General features: G+C 36.7%; 1 protein-coding gene across 35 annotated transcripts in view; it reads right to left on the bottom strand.

Moving 5' to 3' along the window:
• The window catches only part of GPHN (gephyrin), a 2,535,134-nt gene that overhangs the window by 1,892,220 nt on the left and 620,707 nt on the right, over positions 1 to 22,207 (bottom strand). The window lies entirely within an intron of this gene.

The following is a 22,207-nucleotide window of genomic DNA, read 5'->3' as shown; positions in this document are numbered from 1 at the left end:
TCTATAGACTATTCTGTATACATTTTAATACAATGTCAGTTAGTAACATAACTATTACTTGAATATACCTGAACAGAGTATTTGAATTTCAACTCATATAAACTGACAGTGCTTTGATTACCACCACTAAAGTTTACAGGCTTCTCTTCTAGTTTTATTTACATCAGGAATGATTTTACTTTTTTATATTTAGACCCTGCACAAAAGTTTAAGAAAAATCTTTGATCTATGCTTCCCAATACACTAAGGCCTACTCAGCAATCATTTATACCCAATGCTGAAATAATTCCAAAAATTGTAAAAATGTTATTACCTTTATGTTTACTTCTTTCAAAGCTAGCCTTCTGCCTTGCAACCTCCCATGAAAAAGAAAAAAAATCTCAAGCCTCTTTAAACATCTGGTTTCCCATCTGCTGCCTATACTGTTGTTGTGTACTTGCTCACATTAGTTTCTCATCTTTCTTTATTTTTGAGAGGAATATGCATCTTTAATGTACTTATGTTCTTCTTCATGTAATTTCACGTTGATTAATAAGAAGTGTTATTAGTATCGAGCACTTTTCTAGTTTATCCAGTGCAAAGCTTAACATATTTCTAAGTCACTGTATTTTTATTTGATATTCATAGCTTCTGAATTTGGCATGAGACAGCTGTAAATTAACCAAGTTAACCACTGTTTGCAAATATTTTATCTGGCATACAGTTAATACAGTCAAATGCAGATAATACAGTCCCCAGTAGAAAATTCAGGATTCAAATTTAAGGACAGCACAGTGGTGCAGTGGTAGTCTTGTCGCCTCACAGTAAGAGGTTCTCCAGTTCAATTCTCGGTTGGAGTGCCTTCTGTGTGGAGTCTGCATGTCCTCCCTGCATTCATGTGGGTTTCTCCAGGTGCTCCGGTTTCCTCCCACATTTCAAAGACATGCATCGGGAGCATTTCTCCCTGGGGCTCTGCTGAAAATTGGCTTTGTTCCAAGTCAGACTTTCCTGGTAAACAAATGTTAAATAAAATAAATAAAACAAAAATGGATGATTTCTTTATTTATTTATAATTTTGTTAACTGGGACAGAGTATGAATCCCTTTTAACCAATTTCAGTCTCAGAACACATCATATGAAAAAAAAATACAAAGTTATAGTATAACAGAGCACACTAAAAACAAAGGAATAGTTAATATAATGTAGGAAATAAGAGTTTAAGAAGGTGGTTAACAGAAACCACTATGTACAATATTTACATCAATAATAGTAGCGTCATGATAGAGAAAATATAGGCAGTAGATGCTGGAGATTAGGGAGACCAGGTCATGTGACCTGAAGCAGAGCATTCACAAACAGCTTGTGCTGTAAAATGTTCTTTAAGTTGTGCCCAAATGGAGTTTTTAGAAAGGTCTAAGATTTGATGCTCAATCCCTCTCTCTATTGATTGGTTCTAAGGGTAGAAAGGATGTGGTTAGAGCACTGAAGTCAGGTTTTAGATGCTTGCAATAGTCTCTCTGAGTGGCTATGAGATCTAAGATTATATGACAGAGGCTGTCTAAGTAAGCTAGAGGAATGAGAATGGCAGGAGTTTTCTTTCAGGAGTTGGAAAAATTGAGAGCCAAGGAGTAGATTGGCTCATTGCTGAACTGGTAGGCAGTTAGCTTTGGCTAGTGTAAGACAGTGGTGTTCATACTTTGAGGAAAGGGTAATGAAGTGGCAGGTGGAGTTGGAGATTGTTTGGATGGTGGCACAGTTTCTTTTGGAGGCAAATGTGACAAGAGATAGCCAGTACTCAAGTTGGTCTAGAAGAATCCCTTTGCCAATAACAATTTTTTGGGATGGAAGAGGAAACAGCAGATTCTGTTGGGGGGGGGGGGGGTTTGCAGATGTTGACAGAAGTTAAGTGAGGGATCAATCAAGACTCGTAGGTATCTAAAGGTGCTAGCCTGACTAATGGCATTACTAAGGTAACCATTTGCAACATGGGGACTCACTACAGAGAGTTCCGAAATACAGAAACTAAATGGCTGAAAGAATGGACTTAGCTCAGAGATGCGATTTCTGGGAACATTCCTTTTTCTCCAAGGTAAACTGATCTTGGATTTGTTATATATAAATTTTCAAAAAAATGTTTTAAGAAAAATTATTTTCCTGATTCGCACTTCTCCGTTTTTTTTTTTTTGTTGCATTTTTTTGGCTTTTTGGCACTTGGCATTTCAAGTGCTGAAATTTCAATTGTTTAATTTAATTTAATCAATAACAATTTCAGCCAGTTAATGAGGAAGAGGAAATTGTTTTGCAAATCATGTTGAATTGAGTGGGCTGTGTGGCTGGAGTGGAAGATAACTGTTCCCAACTTCCAGTCTTACTGATGGCACGATTGAGTACAACTTTTTGTGTTGGCTAATTTACTGAGAAATACCTGGATAGGTAATTTTGCAGCCAGAATACAGTCAGGGCTAATCCCAATGTTAGTGAGGTAGTTAAATGGGATATATGATCAACCAGGTCAAAGGCTCTGGTAAGGTCTATAAATATGGCTTCAGTGAGGAGGCCCTTGTCCATAGCTAAAAGGGTGTGATCTGTGAAGGTCCAAGGTGCACTGGGTGTGCTGTGACCAGGCCAGAAACAATGTTGCTTGGAAGGCAGAAGGCAGTATTGACTTATCTAGTTTGAGAGTTGATTACACAGCAGTTTTCTATGATTTTCTCAAGGGTAGGGAGGATGGAGATCGTGAGGTAATCACTGGGAAGCTTGGGGTTGTACTTTTTGGGGAGAGGAATCACTTGCTGTTTTCTACATATTGGGAATACAGTTTGGAGTTAAGTAAAGGTTGTAGGTATGTAGCAGAGGAGTTAATTACAACAATATCACATTAAACTGTAAAACCAACTGCTGTGTGGCTGAGGAATAACTGCTGACAGTCAATTTTACCAGTTTATAACAAAACTGAAGTTTATTTAGTAAAAAAAAAAACAATGTATACTAAGTGTTTACCAGTTTATAACAAAACTGAAGTTTATTTAGTAAAAAAAAAAACAATGTATACTAAGTGCGCTTTTGTCCCTTTAGCTTAAATTGGGACTTCTTCGGAGCATGCATACTGAAAAAAATCAAAAACTGTTTATACATTCGGTACACCAATCAAATCAAAGCAATTCATACATATTCATTATCTACTTTCACTGCTACCACATTCATATGTAATACCTAAAAATGTGTAATAAATATATAAATGACCCCACTGAGAAGCAGTACATTTTTCATACAAATTTTAAAATGTAAATTAGAAGTTTCTATAACTTGAGTACTTTTACTATCTTAAAACTATTTTAACTCTTATAAAGCTGTTGCAATACCTGAAAATATTTATGCAAAATAAATATTACACTAATATAAAAAAAAAAAAAAATATATATATATATATATATATATATATATATATATATATATATATATATATATATATGGTTCCACTTTAAATCATTGAATGTTCAGAACATCGACGTTCTGATCATCGAGATCAGAACATTGATGTTCAGAACATTGAAGGTTTAAAGTGGAAATGCCAGGTAAGTGAAAGTGTAGAATTTTGGGTGTGTATGCAGGACAGCAAGGTGCCCTACATGTTGTGTGTGTGTGTGTGTGTGTGTGTGTGTGTGTGTGTGTGTGTGTGTGTGTGTGTGTGTGTGTGTGTGTGCCATCTGAGTGTTGGCATTGCAGGTAGGGTACGGGAAATCTCCCATTTAGCGCTACTGCATATAGCGGTAAATTGGAGATTTCCCTTACCCCACTATAGTGCAATCTCAGAGTTGGAATATTAAAGTAGGGGGGGTGGGGGTTGTGTGGTTCATTTTGAACCTTCGATGTTCTGAACATCGATGTTCTGGTCTCGATGATCAGAACGTCGAAGATCTGAACATTCAATGATTCAAAGTGAATATATATATATATATATATATATATATATATATATATATAAATAAATAATGCAATAACTAAGTTTTCTCCTTGATTATAAAATGTTATCCTATGACTCATAAGACTTTATTTTTAACACTTCTCAATAAAGGACTGTCGCTTAACCCAGGTTTGATGTTAGCATCCAACCTTATCTGCCAGCTTTGTATTCCAATACATTTTCGACATCTTCCTCTCTCAAGTCTGAAACCACCTTATCAATGATGAAATATTAAAAACTTTTTTACATGTTGCACATTCAACAGAATGGCTACATAATGCATTCATAATTCCCTTTTTCTTTATGTCCTGTAAATGTTCATATACTCTAGCCTTCAACCTTCTTATGTTTTTTTCCCACACAGAAGGCCGAACACAACACATGCCACCAAGTAAACTCCTACTCCTGTGTTGCAAGTAATGTAACCTGGACTACCCATAGTCTTATGATATTTTTTAACAATAACAAAGACCATCATTAAAATATCTACACATCTTACACCTTCCACATTTAGACAATCTAGACTCGTAGCGCTCAAAATTCTCTGTCTTACCATTTTCAGCAAGTTCTTTTAAATTTCTTCCTCTACTAAATAAATAAGGTGTTTTACCTAATTTTCTTTTTAATTCCTGTGTGAAAATTAAATTCCAATTAGTTCTTAAAATTTTAACTATATTACTGGTTTCACTGTTATAAGGAACCACCATTGCCCCTGTTCTAGTTTCTATACCATCTCTATTGTTTTTTAAACAAAAAACATCTTTATTGAATAATCACTCATGAAATAGACAACCACACACTTATATAAATGAAACCAAACCATATTGATATAATGTTAGTTGCAAACATTATACAACACTTATAATCTACCTAACCATCACCAGCCAAACACTGCATAGCTCATTCAAATCCTGTCTTCTTTTAAACCTCATTCCTCCCCTGTATGTATTGGCCCCACAATTCCCATGTTTTCTGTGTAGTTTGATCCTACCCTTCTCTACAGATCCCACTTCTAGTTGTTCTATTTCTGTTACTATGTTCACTACTTCTAGTACAGTTGGTTTAGAGTTTGATTTCCATTTTCTAGTAAATGCTTTTTTTAGCAGAAACTTTAACTCAGCAAGGCTTATTCTGCCTAGGCAATTCTCATTCTATATCAAGCTCAGAAAAAAAAATTCCCTAGATACACAAATGTACTCACCCAGTATCTTTAACAAAGCAGTCTGCAGAGAATCTGTGAAGTCTGTCAACTCATTACACTCCAAGAAAACATCTTCCCAATTACCTCTTTCCTTCCCAGTACACTCTAACATTTGCTATCTACCTGAGGAAAAATTCTGTGGAGTCTACTTGTCTACTTGGGGTATAAAAATATGTATGTAAATATTTCCAAGCAAACATCATAAATCTTCTAGATTTTGTTGTATATTTGGGAGGCATACATTTATCTCCCATTGTTTCTTTGTAATCTCTCTTCCCAATCCTTTCTAACCTCCTCTGGTTGATTCTTATACTTATGCAATATTTTACACGTTCTACTAATTATTTCTTTAACAGCAACTTCTGTTCTAGAGTCTACTAAAAACTCTACCAGTGCTGACCATCATTTAGGACCCCCAATTTATTTTTATTTGTCTATACTCTGATATCAATCTTTTACATGGAAGGCAATCTCTATCCTGCAATCCAAATAAATTTTTGTTGTCTTCTATTCTACTACTTTTCATTCTCTAGTTATTTTTTTCCAATACCTTGGTTCCTTTGCCAGTTTTCTACAAAAAATTCCAGCCCTTTTCCTATTGTCTGTATGCGTAAATGCAGTCATCCCTGTTGGCAGAATCTCCTTTCTCCATTCCCATGTTGGCTAAGGTCTTAGAATACTTTCTGCTACTTTATGAATATAATATTCTGTATGATTATTGTTATTCTCCTTAAAGATCTGCATCCAAAATCCCAGTCTTTCCTTGTTTTTTGAGCTCCCTCCCTGTTTCATCATCCCGTTTACACTTTGAATTATAGTTTTCTGCTTGTGCTATCTATACAAGTCTTAACTGTGTAGCTCTGAAATACCACTTCAGATTGGGTAATCCCAATCCACTTTAATTGTACTAGCACCACCCACAATAAATGTGTATCCAGCCTCCCTTCCTTGAAGTATAAATTCCCTTGTATTTTCTAATAAACCATTTGAATAATTCCTTTCCATAAACATTTTAATCAAACTTCAAACCTCAGTTTTAAATATTTGGTTGACAGTAATTAACCTGGGCAAATGCAGCATCTGCCCTTTTGCTATTTTCTTTTTCTGAAACCTCAGATGACAGCTATCAAAATGTAAATAAGCATTTGAAAAAGTTTCTTTGTGAAAAATGGGAGCCCAGAACCTCCTCTTATTACTTTATATATAGATGTGGATATCTGAATAATGGATCTTGTCAGAAGCCTCATCATAAGTGAATTTCAAAAAAAATCTGTGGAATTATCAGTTAATAAAGTCTTCCAACTGTACTTCATTCCCCCATCATAGAATTATAATGTTATCTAAAAATCTATAATAAGTGTGTACATATAATGGTGAATTAAACATGGTTTGCCTTTCCCATGCTACTAAAACCATATTAGCGAAAATAGGGTCACATTTTGCTCCCATTGCCTCTCCAGTAGGTTGATGGAAAAACATCCTCAAACAACATAAAATTGTTTTTCAAAACCATGTCCATAAATTCCTTGATAACAAATATTTCCTTGTTATCCCATTTACTCACATCACTCATTACGTCTATAAAATGCCCTAATCCAATTTTGAGGGAGGAATGACAGAAAATAAATTTATAGCATCTATAGTAACAAATAAGATGTTATCTTTAAATTTAAGTTATTAAGCTTCTCTAGTAAATGCCAGGAATCACATAATACATAATCAAAGTTCTTAAGTATATCTTCCCAGTTCATATCTACAAATGCAGCTAAAAATTCAGTTTTTGACAAATGAGCCGCCACAAGTGAGAGGTTGTTACAGTCTTTGTAGATTTGCAGTATTTCAAATATTGAGAGAGTCAAAGGTGTTTCAACTTTAACAAACTCAAAAATAACTTGCTGATTTTTCACGTCTGTTAAATAATAATCAAGTTTAGCATAATAAATATTTACTTCATTTTATGATACCCTTCTGTATACATTCTAATCATTTAAAATATGATACATCTGCAAAATCCATTATCACAACTCCCACACCTTTGTCTGGTTTCATGACTCATATAGTCTTGTCCTTCATGATACCATATAATAAAGCACTCTCTTGACATGTCGAATTGTTAATAAAAACACAGTTTATTTTACCACATGAATTCCTGATTTGGTGTGCGCACACATTTTCAAAAGTGGCAACCACGGGATGGGTAGGGCGAATAAATATGTTCTTGTTCTTTAATGAAGGAGCCATATTATTAATTACAGAACTTTCTTTCTGGTACAAAAACAACCTCAAATTTAATTTACGTGTAAACAGTTGTAAATTAATAGTTGTTGTGACCACATCAGTTCTAAATTCAGGCACAAATTTAAATCTCTTTTTAAGCAGGGACTCATGACATTCACTAACTTCCAAATGACTCAAATTAAAAATCTTAAAATCATTGAAGTGGTTGCATTTCACATCTTTAACAGTTAATCTCGTATCTTGTTGTATTTGTAATTCTTCCTTCCAGTTTCCTTTTCTGCTACCCTGCTGAGGTCCTATCTCCTTTGATTGTTTTGTCTCTCTGATCTGCGAGGCTCCACTGAGTCCAAAAATAGTTCATTAAAACTGGTTTTAAAAGGTCATGAAGGTTAATTATTAACTTAGCACTACTTATACAATTTGGCTGTACATACTAACTGTGTTAACATATCTCTTCTAACAAGACTACTTCTCTATAAGTAGTTACATTCCTAGCTGCAACTCTCACCACGGAAATATTACGAACTGTGCACTACTTTGTTTAAGTGAGTCTCCCGACTTAATTTCCTAACTAATGTTATGTTCCTCCACATATACAAGTTCAACCATATATTTGTTTAGATTCAAGTGTTTAAAGTCTTGTTCTGTTTGACACTATGTATATATTTTTGTTTTTAAAATTTTCATCCTGTAAATGTTTTAACACTCATTTTTTCTATATAATTTCTATTACTTGATGTGATGACTTTGTAAGGTTAAGCTAGAGCTATTCTCCCTAGGCCTCCACTGAAAATGGGCACTGTCCCAGTTGGACCATCCCGGTAAACAAATGTAAAATAAAAATAAATAAATATATTAAAAATCTACACTCACTTCTTGAAGTTGTAAATCACATGATTTCAACCAATCTTCAAATGAAAATGATTTATTGTGTACTGCCTCATTGTCTCCATCTCCTGGTTGTGTAAATAAACTCTGCAATATTCCATTTAAAAAGGTTGTGCTGTGAAGCTAGCCACTTCTATCTTCTGAACGTCTTCTCTGGTAAAGCGTTGACCCAAAAGTGTTCGCCTGGAATCTTCTTATGTATTTCATCAGCTGTTCTAACAAAAACATTAGATCTCCAGGAAGCTGACTATGTGAATTTGCCATGCCAATTAAATGCAAAAAGCCACCACCCAAGGAAAATAAATGAAGTAACCACAACAATAACATACAAAACTGTAAAACCAACTTCTGTGTGGCTCAGGAATAACCGGAGTGAGTCACTTTTACCAATTTATAAAAAAAATTAAAGTTTTACTTAAAAAAAAAAAAAAAAAACAACGTATACCAAGAACTTTCATCCCCTTTAGCTTAATTGGGATTTCATCAGAGCATACATATTGAAAAAAAAAATTGACTATTTATACGTTCAGTACACCAATCAAATTAAAACAATTCATACATACTCATTATCTACTGGGTTAGACAACAGTCTTTAAGAAGTGTGTTAAGAATTAAGTCTCATGAGTTACAGGATAAAATTTTATAATCAAGGAGAAAAATTATTATCTTACATATATTTTATATATTTGTTTGCATAAATATTTACAGGAGTTAAAACAGCTTTATAAGAGTTAAATAGTTTTAAGAATAGATAAACATAGTTAAGTTATTAACAGATACTTTTAATTTACCTTTTAAAAAATTGTATGAAAAATGTATTGCATCACAGTGGGGTTATGTATACATTTATCTATTTATTACACATTTTTCTGTATGCAATATGAATGTGGTAACAGAATTAAAATAGATAATGGATACGTATGAATTGCTTTAATTTGTTTGGTGCACTGAATGTATAAATAGCCACTGATTTTTTTTTTGTATGTATGCTCTGAAAAATCAAAGAGACTCACACCAGTTATTCCTCAGCATCACAGAAATTGGTTATGTAGCAAAGGAGTAACAATGTACTCCCTACATTGGAATATGAACCAGAGAGAGAGAGAGAGAGTATCTGTCCCTGCAGATGAGTCAAGTTTTAGGTTTTCAAAGAGAGGTATAGGATCTTTTTAAAGTAGAAGAGGGGAGTATAAGGAGGAGGGGAGGGAGAGGCTTAGTGAGGCAGCGAAGTATGTGAGTTAATGGAAGTAAGGGTGGAGAAGTGAGTATTAAAGTCTGAGGATGAGAGGGAAGAGGAGGAAGAGTGAGCACTGGGGGGAGTTTACGATCTGTTAACCAACTGACCTTTGCCCAGAATTGTTTAGGGCAGTAAGAAAAGTTTAACTGATGTTCTCATATGATGGCATTTATGATGTCTAATTGCTTGTGACAAGTTTTTGAGGAGGGTGTATGGTATGAATGGTAGGAGGAGTTGGGTCAGACTTCCAGGAGTGCCGTGCTCCATTAACTGCACTAATAAATAAAAGTATCAAATGATAATGTAAAAGGTATACAATACCACTTTGTCATACTGTTTCTACTTACAAAGCAAACAATAAAAATACTAATGATAAAGTAAGTAGGGTCTAAAATTTCAAGACAATCAACTCAGCACACAACACACAAGGGCTTCTGACTATTAACATGCCTGAGTCATCCCTGGGGAAAAAAGCATCACATAAAACCTATATTGGAGATTTAAAAAAAAAAAAGAATACAAATAGAATCCTTACAAAAGACATCAGTGACTATATATGCACTTCCAATGTTGTATCAGTACAATAAAAAATTGCAATAATAATACTAATAACAAAAAAAGACAGTGATAGAGACCTTCATAGGAAGCCCATAGTGACCCCTTGCATCCTTCTGGCCTTGTGCTGATGACCGTCCTTTTCACTTTACTACAGCAAATCCATAATTTTCCAAAACATCTTGCACTTACTATTTGTGAAACCCACTAGCACAGGAATACAAAAACTATTTAATGCAGGCGGCTGCTGTAAAACATGGTATTTTTGTGGCTTGCTGTGGCATCTTCAGGACATTGAGGTTAAAGTCTGCATTCAGTTTTAAAAGACACAAAAATTGGTTTGCAACTCCAGACCAGAATGGTTAGCTTAAGTGTTTACTTGGGATTTAAATGGAGAAAAACTGGTTCACAGAAGGACCTGTCCAATAATAAAAAGAAATACGATGTATATGGAAGTGGTTTCTCCAGTTGTACAAGAGAAATGGAAGCTGGAGATGTGAAACACTGACATAAACAATTCGCAGACTGTAATGAAACCGATAATTGGAATAGCTAGTCTGGTTTTCTATAGGGAATGATATTATCCAAGTCACAAGAACCGTATTATATCAGCAAAGTTTAGCAGTGAGTTTACTACCACAATCAATGTACCTCCACACTTATTAGGGATAACCCTACTGAACCTGCCCATATTTTTTTTCCACCAGACCAGGATTCTCCACTCACAGTAGTCAAGACTGCTCCAGCAGTTCTGAAAGTGCTCTTGCACTAGATAGTCCATTACCTCAGTTTTTCATATCCAATGGCAGTAGTTGAGACATGTCCATGCAGATGTGCCAGGCTTCCTTCTTGGTACAGATGTTCTTCCTGTAATGAGGCTTTAGTAATCACAACCAACCTACCATGCTATGCATAATTCCACCACAGCTTGCAAACTAGACTAACATTCTGCACGGGTAAAGCCTGTGTTAATTTCCCTTTTTTTTTTTTTTTTTAGCTATGGTCATATGTCCAACATGCTACTATTTTTAGTTGCCCACTAAAACGTACACAAACACTTTAATCTTCAGCCGGCTTCACTGCACCTTACATCGACATCAGGGATCCACACATGTGACTTCATTTCCCAGCCCTCTTCCAGGAAGAGAGAGGTATTACTAGCCACTCAGCTGTATTTTGCTCTGGCTGGCTAAGAACTACTTCCAAACAGAGGTTACTTACTTCACAGCCTTTTCCCCAGTTCTACTAGTGATTTCACGACAGCACTATCAACTTGTTTTTCCTTAGAACCAAACAAAGTGCAGAGCAATGGGCTAACATGGATATCAAAATTAAAACCTTTATTAATGAATAAAAATGTAAAATTAAGTGTTTTTGCCCCTCACTGGGGACTTCATCAGAATGAAGCACCATAATTGCATCACTTTCTTATATATTAATGCATCAAAGAAACACTAACAATTTTGCTCTGCTAAGCCAGTTTTTTGGGGTTTTAGTAACATTTTTTCTTATTCACTTTCTTTTTTTCTCCCCTTATCTCAATCACAGACCCTCATCCACTTATCCATTATTTCTATCACTGTCACATCTCCCATTGCTGGTACTCATTAGTACCCCTTATCAGCTCATCTTGGAGGTCCCCCTTTTCAGCTCATCTTGTACTCATTAGTACCCCTTATCAGCTCATCTTGGAGGTCCCCCTTTTCAGCTCATCTTGGAGGCCCCCCTTTTCTAAGCAGCCCCATCCTAGTGATACATTTAAAAGTACAGTCTGACTGCTGCTCATTCTAAACACCAGCATGTGCAGCTCCACTGTGATGTACTGATGGCTTTGAGTTATTAGTCTCGACAGTGGCCAATCAAGGCAATGAGAACAGAGATATAGCTACATGGAATCTGTCATGCCCATACCACTACTGATATTACCACTCCTACCTGGTCTTTTGTGTCAAAACTGCGCAGCTAATTCCTTCCTCAGGATAGAAATGCAGGACTATATTCACAACATTGTATTTCCATGCTGATGTCTCTGATGATCCAGGCTTATTCCCAATCACAAGTCATTGACAAAGTAAACATGGCAACACAGGCTGACAAACCTGGCAAGGACTTCCTCTTCACTAAGAAAAGGAACACTGTAGTTAAAACTTTCATGAGATTACTTTCTGGCACCTCTTCTTCACCCTGATTTGTTTATACCACTAGTTTAAACCCTTTCTGTACTGCCCGTGCAGAAGTTTAAGAGCGTGTGCTGCAAGATCTAGACCTTGCTGCAGTCCTGGGTTTGATTCCCACAGCCTACATTTGTCAAGTGTGTGACTCTGAGCAAGTCATACAAGTAGGCACTGCAGTCGGGTAACCCCTGAAGAAGTTGTGTGGCCACTGGGGATACCTGATTAACATTTTTTATTACTATCATTATGCACATAGAAACATTTGGAAGTATGTTTGCTTAAAAATGCAAAATATGTCATGTATTAACCTGTTGGGAATCCAAATGAAGTTTCTAGCAACTGCAGACACAAAGCATGTGATCAAGTAAAATCTGGGCAGATCAAACTTCCTCGGGACAGAGACAAATCAGAGTTTTTCTTTCACGTACTCCAAAGTGTGAGGAAATGAAGCACAATTAGGTTTATTTTGGTACGTCTGTGAATGCAATAAATATGAAGTAACGTTTGCCAGCATTCATTCAGCTACCCTGAAGTGTGCATGCATGACATGTGCCATGATATGAGGTGAGCCAGTGGCATACAAGGTACCAGCTTGTGTCAGTGTCACCAATATAAGTAGGACAAGTGTTGATACAGGTCTGCTGTAATTTTAAGGACAGGAAGAGATAGTGCACTTTTTTTTCCTTATGACTTTGTTGACTGGGTTAGTTCCACTAGGCTTATGGCCTATTTCCTGGGAAGACCCAAGGTAGTATTCAAACTGTCTAGGAAGATTTGGCCATGATACTAGGTAAAGTCCCATTATATTTTCAGTAGGGGAGCTGAAGTGCTGTGCATGTAGGGCATGAAAAGAGAAAGCAGGAAGCAAGTAGAACTGGACTGGAGGTGCTTTTCAGAACAGATTTTCCTCAGTAAAATGCATTTGACGCTGAAATTACCATTGCTGCTTTGGAATTACAGCAGTTACATTAACTTAAATGATTTTAAGTGAAGATGATCCACGCAAAGAAATTACCTTGTCATGTTCATGAGCTGTGCAGCACTACAGGAAGGAAGTTGGGCTTGAGGAACCTAGCAGGACTCTTAATATGATGGCCATAAAAGAGGAAATTTGGCTTGAGGAATGTTTAAATCCAGGAGGAGAAGAAGCTGGCAGAACCCTTAAGATGATGGACATCAGATAGGAAGTATGACTTGAGGAACCTTTAAATCCAGGAGAAGGGAGTCAGCAGGACACTTAAGATAACAGACATGCACACAGGTACAGGATGCAGAGTTCCAGAGTCAGGAAACTCTTCAAGACTCCAAGTTATGCAGCAGTGGTAGCAGTTGCTGAAGATTAGTTAAAATGCTGTTTTGATGAAACAAAACATTCAGTGGTGATATCTACAGAAAATTAGGGTAAGTTTGATAGATGCTCTTTAATTTATTTACATTTGTTAACTGGGATAGAGCACTGATAAATGACCAATTTCAAGCTCAGCCCAAAAAAGCATTACAGTTTGACAATCGCAGAAATATATTGCAAGATGTAATGTATATGCAGTATACAGTTGTTAGAAGCATACAGGAAGTATGTACAGTAACAGATAACCAAACATAAAGGCAATTTCTGCCGTCACAGAAACAGGTAAGCAGCGTTATAAACCATGCATTGCTACATAAAGTTTTAGACAAGTTAATACATCGTTTAACAGATGGTTATATAGATGACTGAGGTTGCTTTCAGTACAGTTGTAGAGCTTAAAGAATTTCAGCAGTACACTAATATGGCAAGTGTTTTAAATAACCTAATCAAGTCATAAAGTGCTATTTGATTTGAGGTATTACTCAGGCAATTTACCATTTTTCAGGAGGTGTATATTCATCTGAGAAAGGATTTTTGGTGAACAGGATGTGTTTTTAAGTGAGTCTAGTATAGATTCACAAATTTTTGGAGCAGTGGTTACGGACCTTTAAAGACTGTATACAGTGGTCAAATTTTCTGCCCAGAGAGTCTCATATTACCCTGGAAGCTAGTGGAAAGAAAGTTTTGTTTTGCAGTAGTTTTGAACAGCTAGGATCAGAGAAGATATGCCCTTTGTTTGAGAGGAAGCCTTTTTTTTTTTTTTTGTTTTTTTTTTTGTAGTGTTTGGTAATGATGTTCCTTCTTTTAGTGAACACGTGATAAAGCTGCATATTTTATTTGTGTGTGCTTGAATGCGAGTTTGATTTGCATACTATTAAGGGGCCAGGTCGTATTCAAGTCAGGATAGTAAAATTCCTCTTCCTACTGTAATTCTGTTTTGCGAAAAAGAGGGAAGTTTAGTTAGCCTAGAAAAGTGCTGTGTTTAAGTTTTGTTTGCCCAGAAAAGAAGTGGATTTACCTTCTTTCTTGTATTAGCTAAGTGTAGGGAGAAGCTGAGAAAAGGATGCAGCCAAGTTTCCAGACATTTAAATGGGTTAGTGTTTTTGATTGGGACAGTGTCATATTTATTGATTTCTAGTGTGAAGACACCATTCATTAGTTTTGTTTCAACTCGAAAAGCGTGGCTTGTGTTTTGGTTGAATTAAGTATGTTTACTGTTACTAATCAAGTGAATCAGGTGGAGGAAGTCCAATTAAAGTTGTTTTTGTAAAGCTGTGAGGTATTTATTTGAGAGGTATAGTAGATCCATTGACTGTGTATGTGTTTCTGTCTCTGTATAGAGAAAAAAAGCAGTGCAGCAGGAATGGATTTTTGTGGAATATCTTGCTTCAGATTAGCTAATGGAAAGCAAGAGGAAATACTTTTTATCATGAAGTATCAATTAGACAGATAGTTTTGGAAGCAAGGTAGTATCCACACTAATGACTACATCAAGTAGGTGGTACAGAAGTAGAATATGATATACTGGACTGAATCCCTTTGTTAAGTTGATAATGATGGCACCTGTGAGCTGTCCTTTGGCAATCCCTGGTAGGATATTATTACTTATGGTCCATATCGCTGTTGAGGTGCTCTGGCAAGACCAAAATCCATGTTGGTCATTAAAGAGGAGGTTAAAGTCAGATAACATTGTGTTAAATGTATATGTACAATTTTTCTGAGGATTTTTGCTAGGGTGTGAAGGATAGAGATTGGAAGGTACTGAGAGAGTTTGGTGGGGTTGGGTTGGTTTGGAATTGGGTTTATTAAAGCAAGTTTGCATATGTCTAGCATGGTGTTTTGTGTTAAAGATTTAATAAAAATATGCTGGGGGAGTGCTCTGATGTAATCCCTGCAGTAGTAGATGAACCAGGGGCGGATGCCATCTAATCCTGGATGACTGTCCAATATTATGTTTTAAAGAGCTGCTGCTATGTCTTACTGTAATAAATTTGAACTAAAGTGGAGAATACAGAAGAGAAATGAGTGATTACAAAGACAGTGATCTTTTTAGATCAAATCTGAAAAAAACTGAATCACTAAAAAAAGTTTAAAAAACATTACTTTTTTGCACTGGGGCAAGCCTCCCTGTACCTCTCACACCCTCTAATAATTATATATACAAACTCCAAGGCCACATAATAATGGGGTATGGGCAAATTCCCAGACCCCAGTGTTCTACGGCTTTGCGAGGAAAGCAGCTGAAAGACTGAAAAACAAGCCTGTAAAAGCATTCGCTCTTACAGACTGCAATGATTTTTAAATGGAATGAGTTAATTTTTGTTTGGAAATCTAAACATTCAAGAAAAGAAAGTGCTTACACAATTCAAGACAGGTATTATTTCTGAAACAGACATTACATTAAACTTAGAGGCAATGTATAAAACTGTTCATTCCATTTCTAGTGCATGATGAAAAGAATTTGTGGAATGGTATTTTTGAGGAGTGGGTTAATTTGGCAGATGAAAATAATGTTATTAAACATATACCATGTGCTGGACATCGATGAGATAAGGGCCACTTTGAGGTATGTAGGACAGCCAAAAACATGTTACTATCATGGAAAATACTCTCATTTTATGCAATGAATGCCTTAAGAATTGTTTTAATGCGTGTGGTCAAAAAACTGTGCAATGCTTTGTTAAAAAAATATAAATAGCAATGGCATTTATGTTATAACTGCTTAAATGAATAAATTCAGCCATGATGAACTCCAAGGATACCAGAAACATCTTACAATATGCAACTTTTAAAACAAGGCAATGTTCCAGAAGGGTTGAGGTCAGGACAGGAATGTGAAACGGAGGATGAAGAGACAGAACACATGCTTATATTAGATGTTAAACAGGATAACAGATTGGCACCATTACAGTACGAGTATCAAACGGCAGATTCTAAACATATGGAAATTTCTAGAGGCAGTAGAGTCAGGTATACAAAAATAAATCTTAATGAATACAGGCTCAAAAAACAGTAAGAATGATTTTTCAGATATTGCTTTAAATATGAACAGTTTCAGAAGCACTTACAGATGTCCAGCTGTATTAAAATGGTACAAACAGTTAAACATCATCATACATCTGATTTCAAATAGTGTCAAAAGTAGTCCATATGAAGAGAGTATGGAAGGCCTACTGTTTGGTGTTCGGCCAATGAAAACTAATGAGGCACTACAGTATATGGTTAGGCTCCACCCAAATGAAAGTTTTAGATGTTAAAGGAATAGGGTTAGAAAAGATGATAGCATTCAATAGCCTTGTTAGGCATAATGTTAATTAGTTTGTGTGCTACATGCTAGCAAAAGTTTTCTTCGTTATTTCCGCCCTTTGCTCTCTCGTCTGTTTCATCTCATGACTTAATTCTATTGTCTCTGTTTTCACATTTCCACCTCAATACATATTATTGTAGTCTGTACATACATTTGTAAAATTAATATTTAATCACTAAATATGCAAATTAATTACACCTACCCCATTTCTTTGTACCTTGACATTTATATAATCATACTTTGTAATGTAATAAACTGTAAGCTTTTCTCCCCAAGCCTCTGCTGAAAATAGCTTTCTGCTCAGACGGACTATCCCAGTCAACAAATATAAATAACAAACTTAACTGCAACTTACAATAGAAGATGTCAAAAATGGGAAGTGATGTTATCAATGACTTTTATCCAAACATAAATTAGGGAGGACGTTTCATGTTTCAGAGAGAGAGAGAGAGAGAGAGAGAGACTATAATTTATATAGCAGATGTTTAAGGGAAAGGAATAGTAGACAAACTGTTAATTGGCTTTTCAGATCACTTAGTGGTGTGGATGGAGATTGGGGATAATATAATTTGTGTAAATAAAATGTCTTCTCTGTTAAGGTCAGACCACAAAATGGTCTCCTTTGAAGTAAAAATAACACCTGGACTGCCAGCTAAACCTGCAATATTCAGGAACTACTACAATGCTAATCTCCTGCTATTAAGTGATATCGTAGCAAACTTTCAAGCCCCCATAAACCCTGAGAACACTACTGTCTATGTAGAACTGTTCAAAGAAACCTTGCACAAGCATGTTAACATCTGCATAGAGGCAGCTGTACCCACCAGGAAGTATAGAACTAACTCAAAAAAACAAGCCACCCTGCTGGAATCACAAAATCAATAGGCTGTATGGCAGAAGGAAGAAAATCATGGCAAAATTAGGAGGTGCAGCACACAGCAGGATAAAAGCACTCTCATCAAACTAAACAAACAACTTGGAGAACAAAGTCTACTACAGCCAAATTTGAGGCAAGTCTGGCCTCCCAAGCCAAGGACAACCACAAAGCATTCTTTAGCTATGTCCGCAACCTCAAAGGCAATACACAACTGTGCGCAGAGCCCATTGTAAATGGAGCCACCTATATTAAGCCAGAAGATATAGCAAACCTACTGGCTGATAAATTCACCTCCAACATTATCCCTCTCTCCCATCAAATATAACTCCCCATACATGTCATTAGGGAATAGGTCCTTAATGCTCTCTCTGAGACCAAGAACACTGCACCAATGGGCCCAAACAATATCCCAGGATGCCTTCTAAATAGCATGAAACATGACCTACCAGGGCCTCTTGAATTACTATTTAAACTGTAGCTTTGAAACAATCTTCGTTCCTCATGAATGGAGAATGGCAACAGTCACCCCTCTGCACAAAAGTGGGCCCTCTACAGACCCTGGAAAACACAGACCCATAAGTCTCACTAGTTTTATATGTAAAGTCACAGAAAGAATTATCATGGAGATGATCAACAGAGCTACAGTACACCTTCAGACACTGGACCCAACCCAGTTTGGCTTTGCCAAGGGCAAATCATGCCTACTCAACCTGGTGGACTTCTTTGAGAAGGTAACCAAAGCAATGGATGAGGGAAAAATGATTCACACTGCCTACCTTTACCTGGCCAAGGCATTTGACACAAAACCCCACTCAGGCATTGTTGACAAACTCAAGAGGTTTGTACAAACTCTTATGTCACCTGGTGGATAGACAACTGGCTCATAGACAGGACCCAGTAAGTTAGAATTGGGGAGTCCACCTCTACAGAGAGGCCAGTGACAAGTTGAGTCCCTCAGGGAACAGTCCTTGGACCGCTCCTTTTTGGCATTTACTTGTCAGAAGTCAAGGCCAATGTCAGTGTTTTCTGGCTGACTACATTTGCAGATGACTACAATTTAAGAGTGGTGATTGAATCCCACACAGACACAAATATTCTCCAAGAGGTGATGACACAGACAAACAACTGGTGTCAGAGCTATGGACTAAAACTAAATGCTAAGGAATGCATAACAGTATCCTTTGGGAAGTCATCCATCTCTGGTAACTATCATATTAACAACACACCCCTTAGAGTTGGCACTGTAATTAGGGGACACACATAGACAGTAATCGAACCTTTGACCATCACGTGTCTAAAGTAGTAAGGAACTCATTCTATGTTGTATAACTTATAAACAAAGGTATGGCTTCTAAGTCCAAGGAAGTCATTGTTCCACTGTATCAGGCATTTATCAGACCTATCCTTTGGTATGTACCTAACCAGGCATATCCAAAAATTGGAACATCCACAGAGGTTTCTCACTAAAAGAATACAGGGAGTAAGTAAAATGCCCTATGCAGACCGCCTCAAGGCCCCTATCCCTGTATTCTGTCTCCTACAGGCTTTTGAGAGGACAGCTATGTCTGGCATACAGGGCATTGTCAGAACCCACTCTGATGGACCTCCTGCATATCCACAAAACAAACAGCACCAGATTTATCAATACTAAAGACTTAAACCTTGCCTGTGATATAAATAGGACCTGGTAGAGAGAGACAGGTATGTATCCCAGAGACTACCCCATCTATGGAACAGGCTACCCATCCATGTGAAGCAGAGGTCCTTCCTAACCCAATTCAACTTCAACTTGGACAACTGGATGGGGAACTGGAAATTCATCCCTGGTTTGGCACCTATGTCTCTGAAGGACACAGGCAACCTGTAAGTGATTCATCTGCCAGGTCCCTGTTTACACTTATCAAGGGTATCAGAACTTGTCAGAGATTTTGGATGCATGGCTAGGCTTAAAAAGGCCCTTGTGATCGTTAGCCTAGTAAACACTTATGAACCTGTAAATAACTGTGAGAATAGAATAATACACAACAGCTTTTACAAAAGGGAATACAAAAAAAGGATACAAGACCTAAACAATATATTTTACAGAGACTGAATCAAGGCCCTGTCACTATACTCGGTATCCTACAGACTGCTAAGAGGTGACAAGTGTCTGGCATACAATGCATCCTCTGACCCAAAACTGATGGATTTACTGCACATCAGCCAAGTCAAATGGCATCAGAAATACTCAGTCTAGGGATATAAACCTCCTCAGCAACATCAACCAAACAGTTTGGAGGGACAGGTATATCTTGCAGAACAGACTCCACATAAAACACAGTTCATCCCTGTCTATATTCGAGTGCAACTTGGACCTATGAATGGGGAACAGAAAATTTACCCCAGGACTGCCCCTTGTACTTACTAATGGACAGAGGCAGCTCCTAAATGCTGTATCCCATGCATGAGTCCCCTCAAATTATTGAAAGTATGATCTCAGTTATTCCCATTCAGTGTAATACATAATTATCGACCATGGGATAGATAAGGCCAATCTCTAACCAAATGGGACAGGTTAATTCGAAAATAAAAAGGGAAATTGGCTAGGCTTAAATGCCTCTCTAAAGCAGCTAGCCTAGTATTAATCTATGAAGCTATAAAAAATGACTAAGGACCCTGTTGCCAAGAAAGACATTCATCACTCTTGGGACTGCATGTTGCATTAATTATAAAACTAAATTGTAGAGCACTGTAGCTGGATCTTGAAAAAGAATGGCATAAATTTAACCAGGAAGTGCATGAGGACCTTTATTAACAATCCAGGAGATGTACATCAATTTAAGAAGAAAAAAATTATTTGAGTTGAACAGGCTAGCAATACAGGATGCTTCAGAGAGGCACACATATTTGACTGTGTGTGTGGGGAGGGGACGTTAATCCATTTTGGGGTAAATAAAAAGTGCTAAATATGATGAAAATATGTAATAGGAAATCCAAACTGACATAAAAATGGTTGAACTAATCTCAAAAAGATTTATATGACAGATAGATGTATAAAATGTTTAAAATGGGAAGTGACATGTTTCAGAAAGTAGAAAAGACAAATTAAAGAAATATTTATTCAGAGTAAATTAATAGAACAATTAGTAAGGGATATGTACAGACAGTCCCCAGTTTTGACGTATTAGTTATTCCTTTTATTAAAACATGATACAAATATACACATGACTGGTGCCAAAGTCATGGCCTTAAACTCAATGCAAAAAGATGCATTATCATCCCTTTCAGTAACAGCAATGTTCCTGCTAACTACCACATTAATAGCAACACCTTAAGTACGTACTCAGTGGTGAGAGACCTGGGCACACAAGCTGACAGCAACCTTATCTTTGACCACCGTGTCTCCATAGTGGTAAGAAAGGCATTTTATATTGCTCATCTCATAATTAGAGCACTGCCACCAGAAAAAAAAGAAGTTATAACCTCCATGTACTTGTACTCAATTATTGGCCTGATGAGGGACAACTCCGCTTTTGGTATGTACCTTTCCAAGCACCTGCAGCAACTGGAGAGACCAAAAAGGAACATTCAAGGTCTTCAGTATCTGTCCTATGTGGATAGTCTGAAATCACTGTCATTTTATTCTGTTTCAAACAGACTACTCGGAGGAGATATCTGTCTTGAATACAAGGCAATCTCTGACCCTGCTTCATTGGAAATGCTGCATATCCATAAGTCAAATGGTACATGAGTTACTCACTCTAAAGACCCTAACCTGCTATGTGACATTAATAGAACCTGCTGGAGGGACAGATTTGAGGTTACCACACCTTTGGAACAGTCTCCCATTTCATGTCAAATGGTGCACCACATTGGCCCTCGTCAAACGCAATCTGGACAACTGGATGGGTAATCATGAATTCACACCAGGTGTTCCACCTGTGTCCCTCATGGACAGGGGCAATAGGTGCTGATCGTAGAAGCAAGGGTAGAACTTGGCTAGGCTTGTAAGTGCCCTAGGGCCATCTGCCTAGTAACTTTCTATAATCCTATGATGAGAAAGAAATATAATATTTTTTGATTCTCCTTAATGGGTGGTTTAATGAAATTAAAGTATGTGAATTACGGATATTTGTTTAGATGCTGTAAAATTAAGAAAAAGGTATACGACAGTGTTATGCATAATAAAATTCAAGAAGTCTTATGTTTATATAGTATTCCAGAGACAGTGGTAAGGTTTCTATACTTCATTTATAATAATTCTTTGTTTAAGTCTCTAGTAAATCGTTGGGTATGTAATTATCTTTAAGGTTAACAAAAGTACCACACACAGCAACGTCCTTTTCAACTAAGTAATACAATATAGAGAGAAGAATACATTTAGCACAGTTAAAGGAGGCTGACCTCCATCCATGCCTTCCAAATGTCCATATTTTCACAAAAAGCCTCTTATTTTGGCC

Source organism: Protopterus annectens, chromosome 6.part0 (assembly GCF_019279795.1).
Source record: "Protopterus annectens isolate FY-2018-M chromosome 6.part0, PAN1.0, whole genome shotgun sequence".
In the NCBI taxonomy this organism is placed as follows: domain Eukaryota; kingdom Metazoa; phylum Chordata; order Ceratodontiformes; family Protopteridae; genus Protopterus; species Protopterus annectens.
This window is presented reverse-complemented; position numbering and strand designations above follow the sequence as displayed.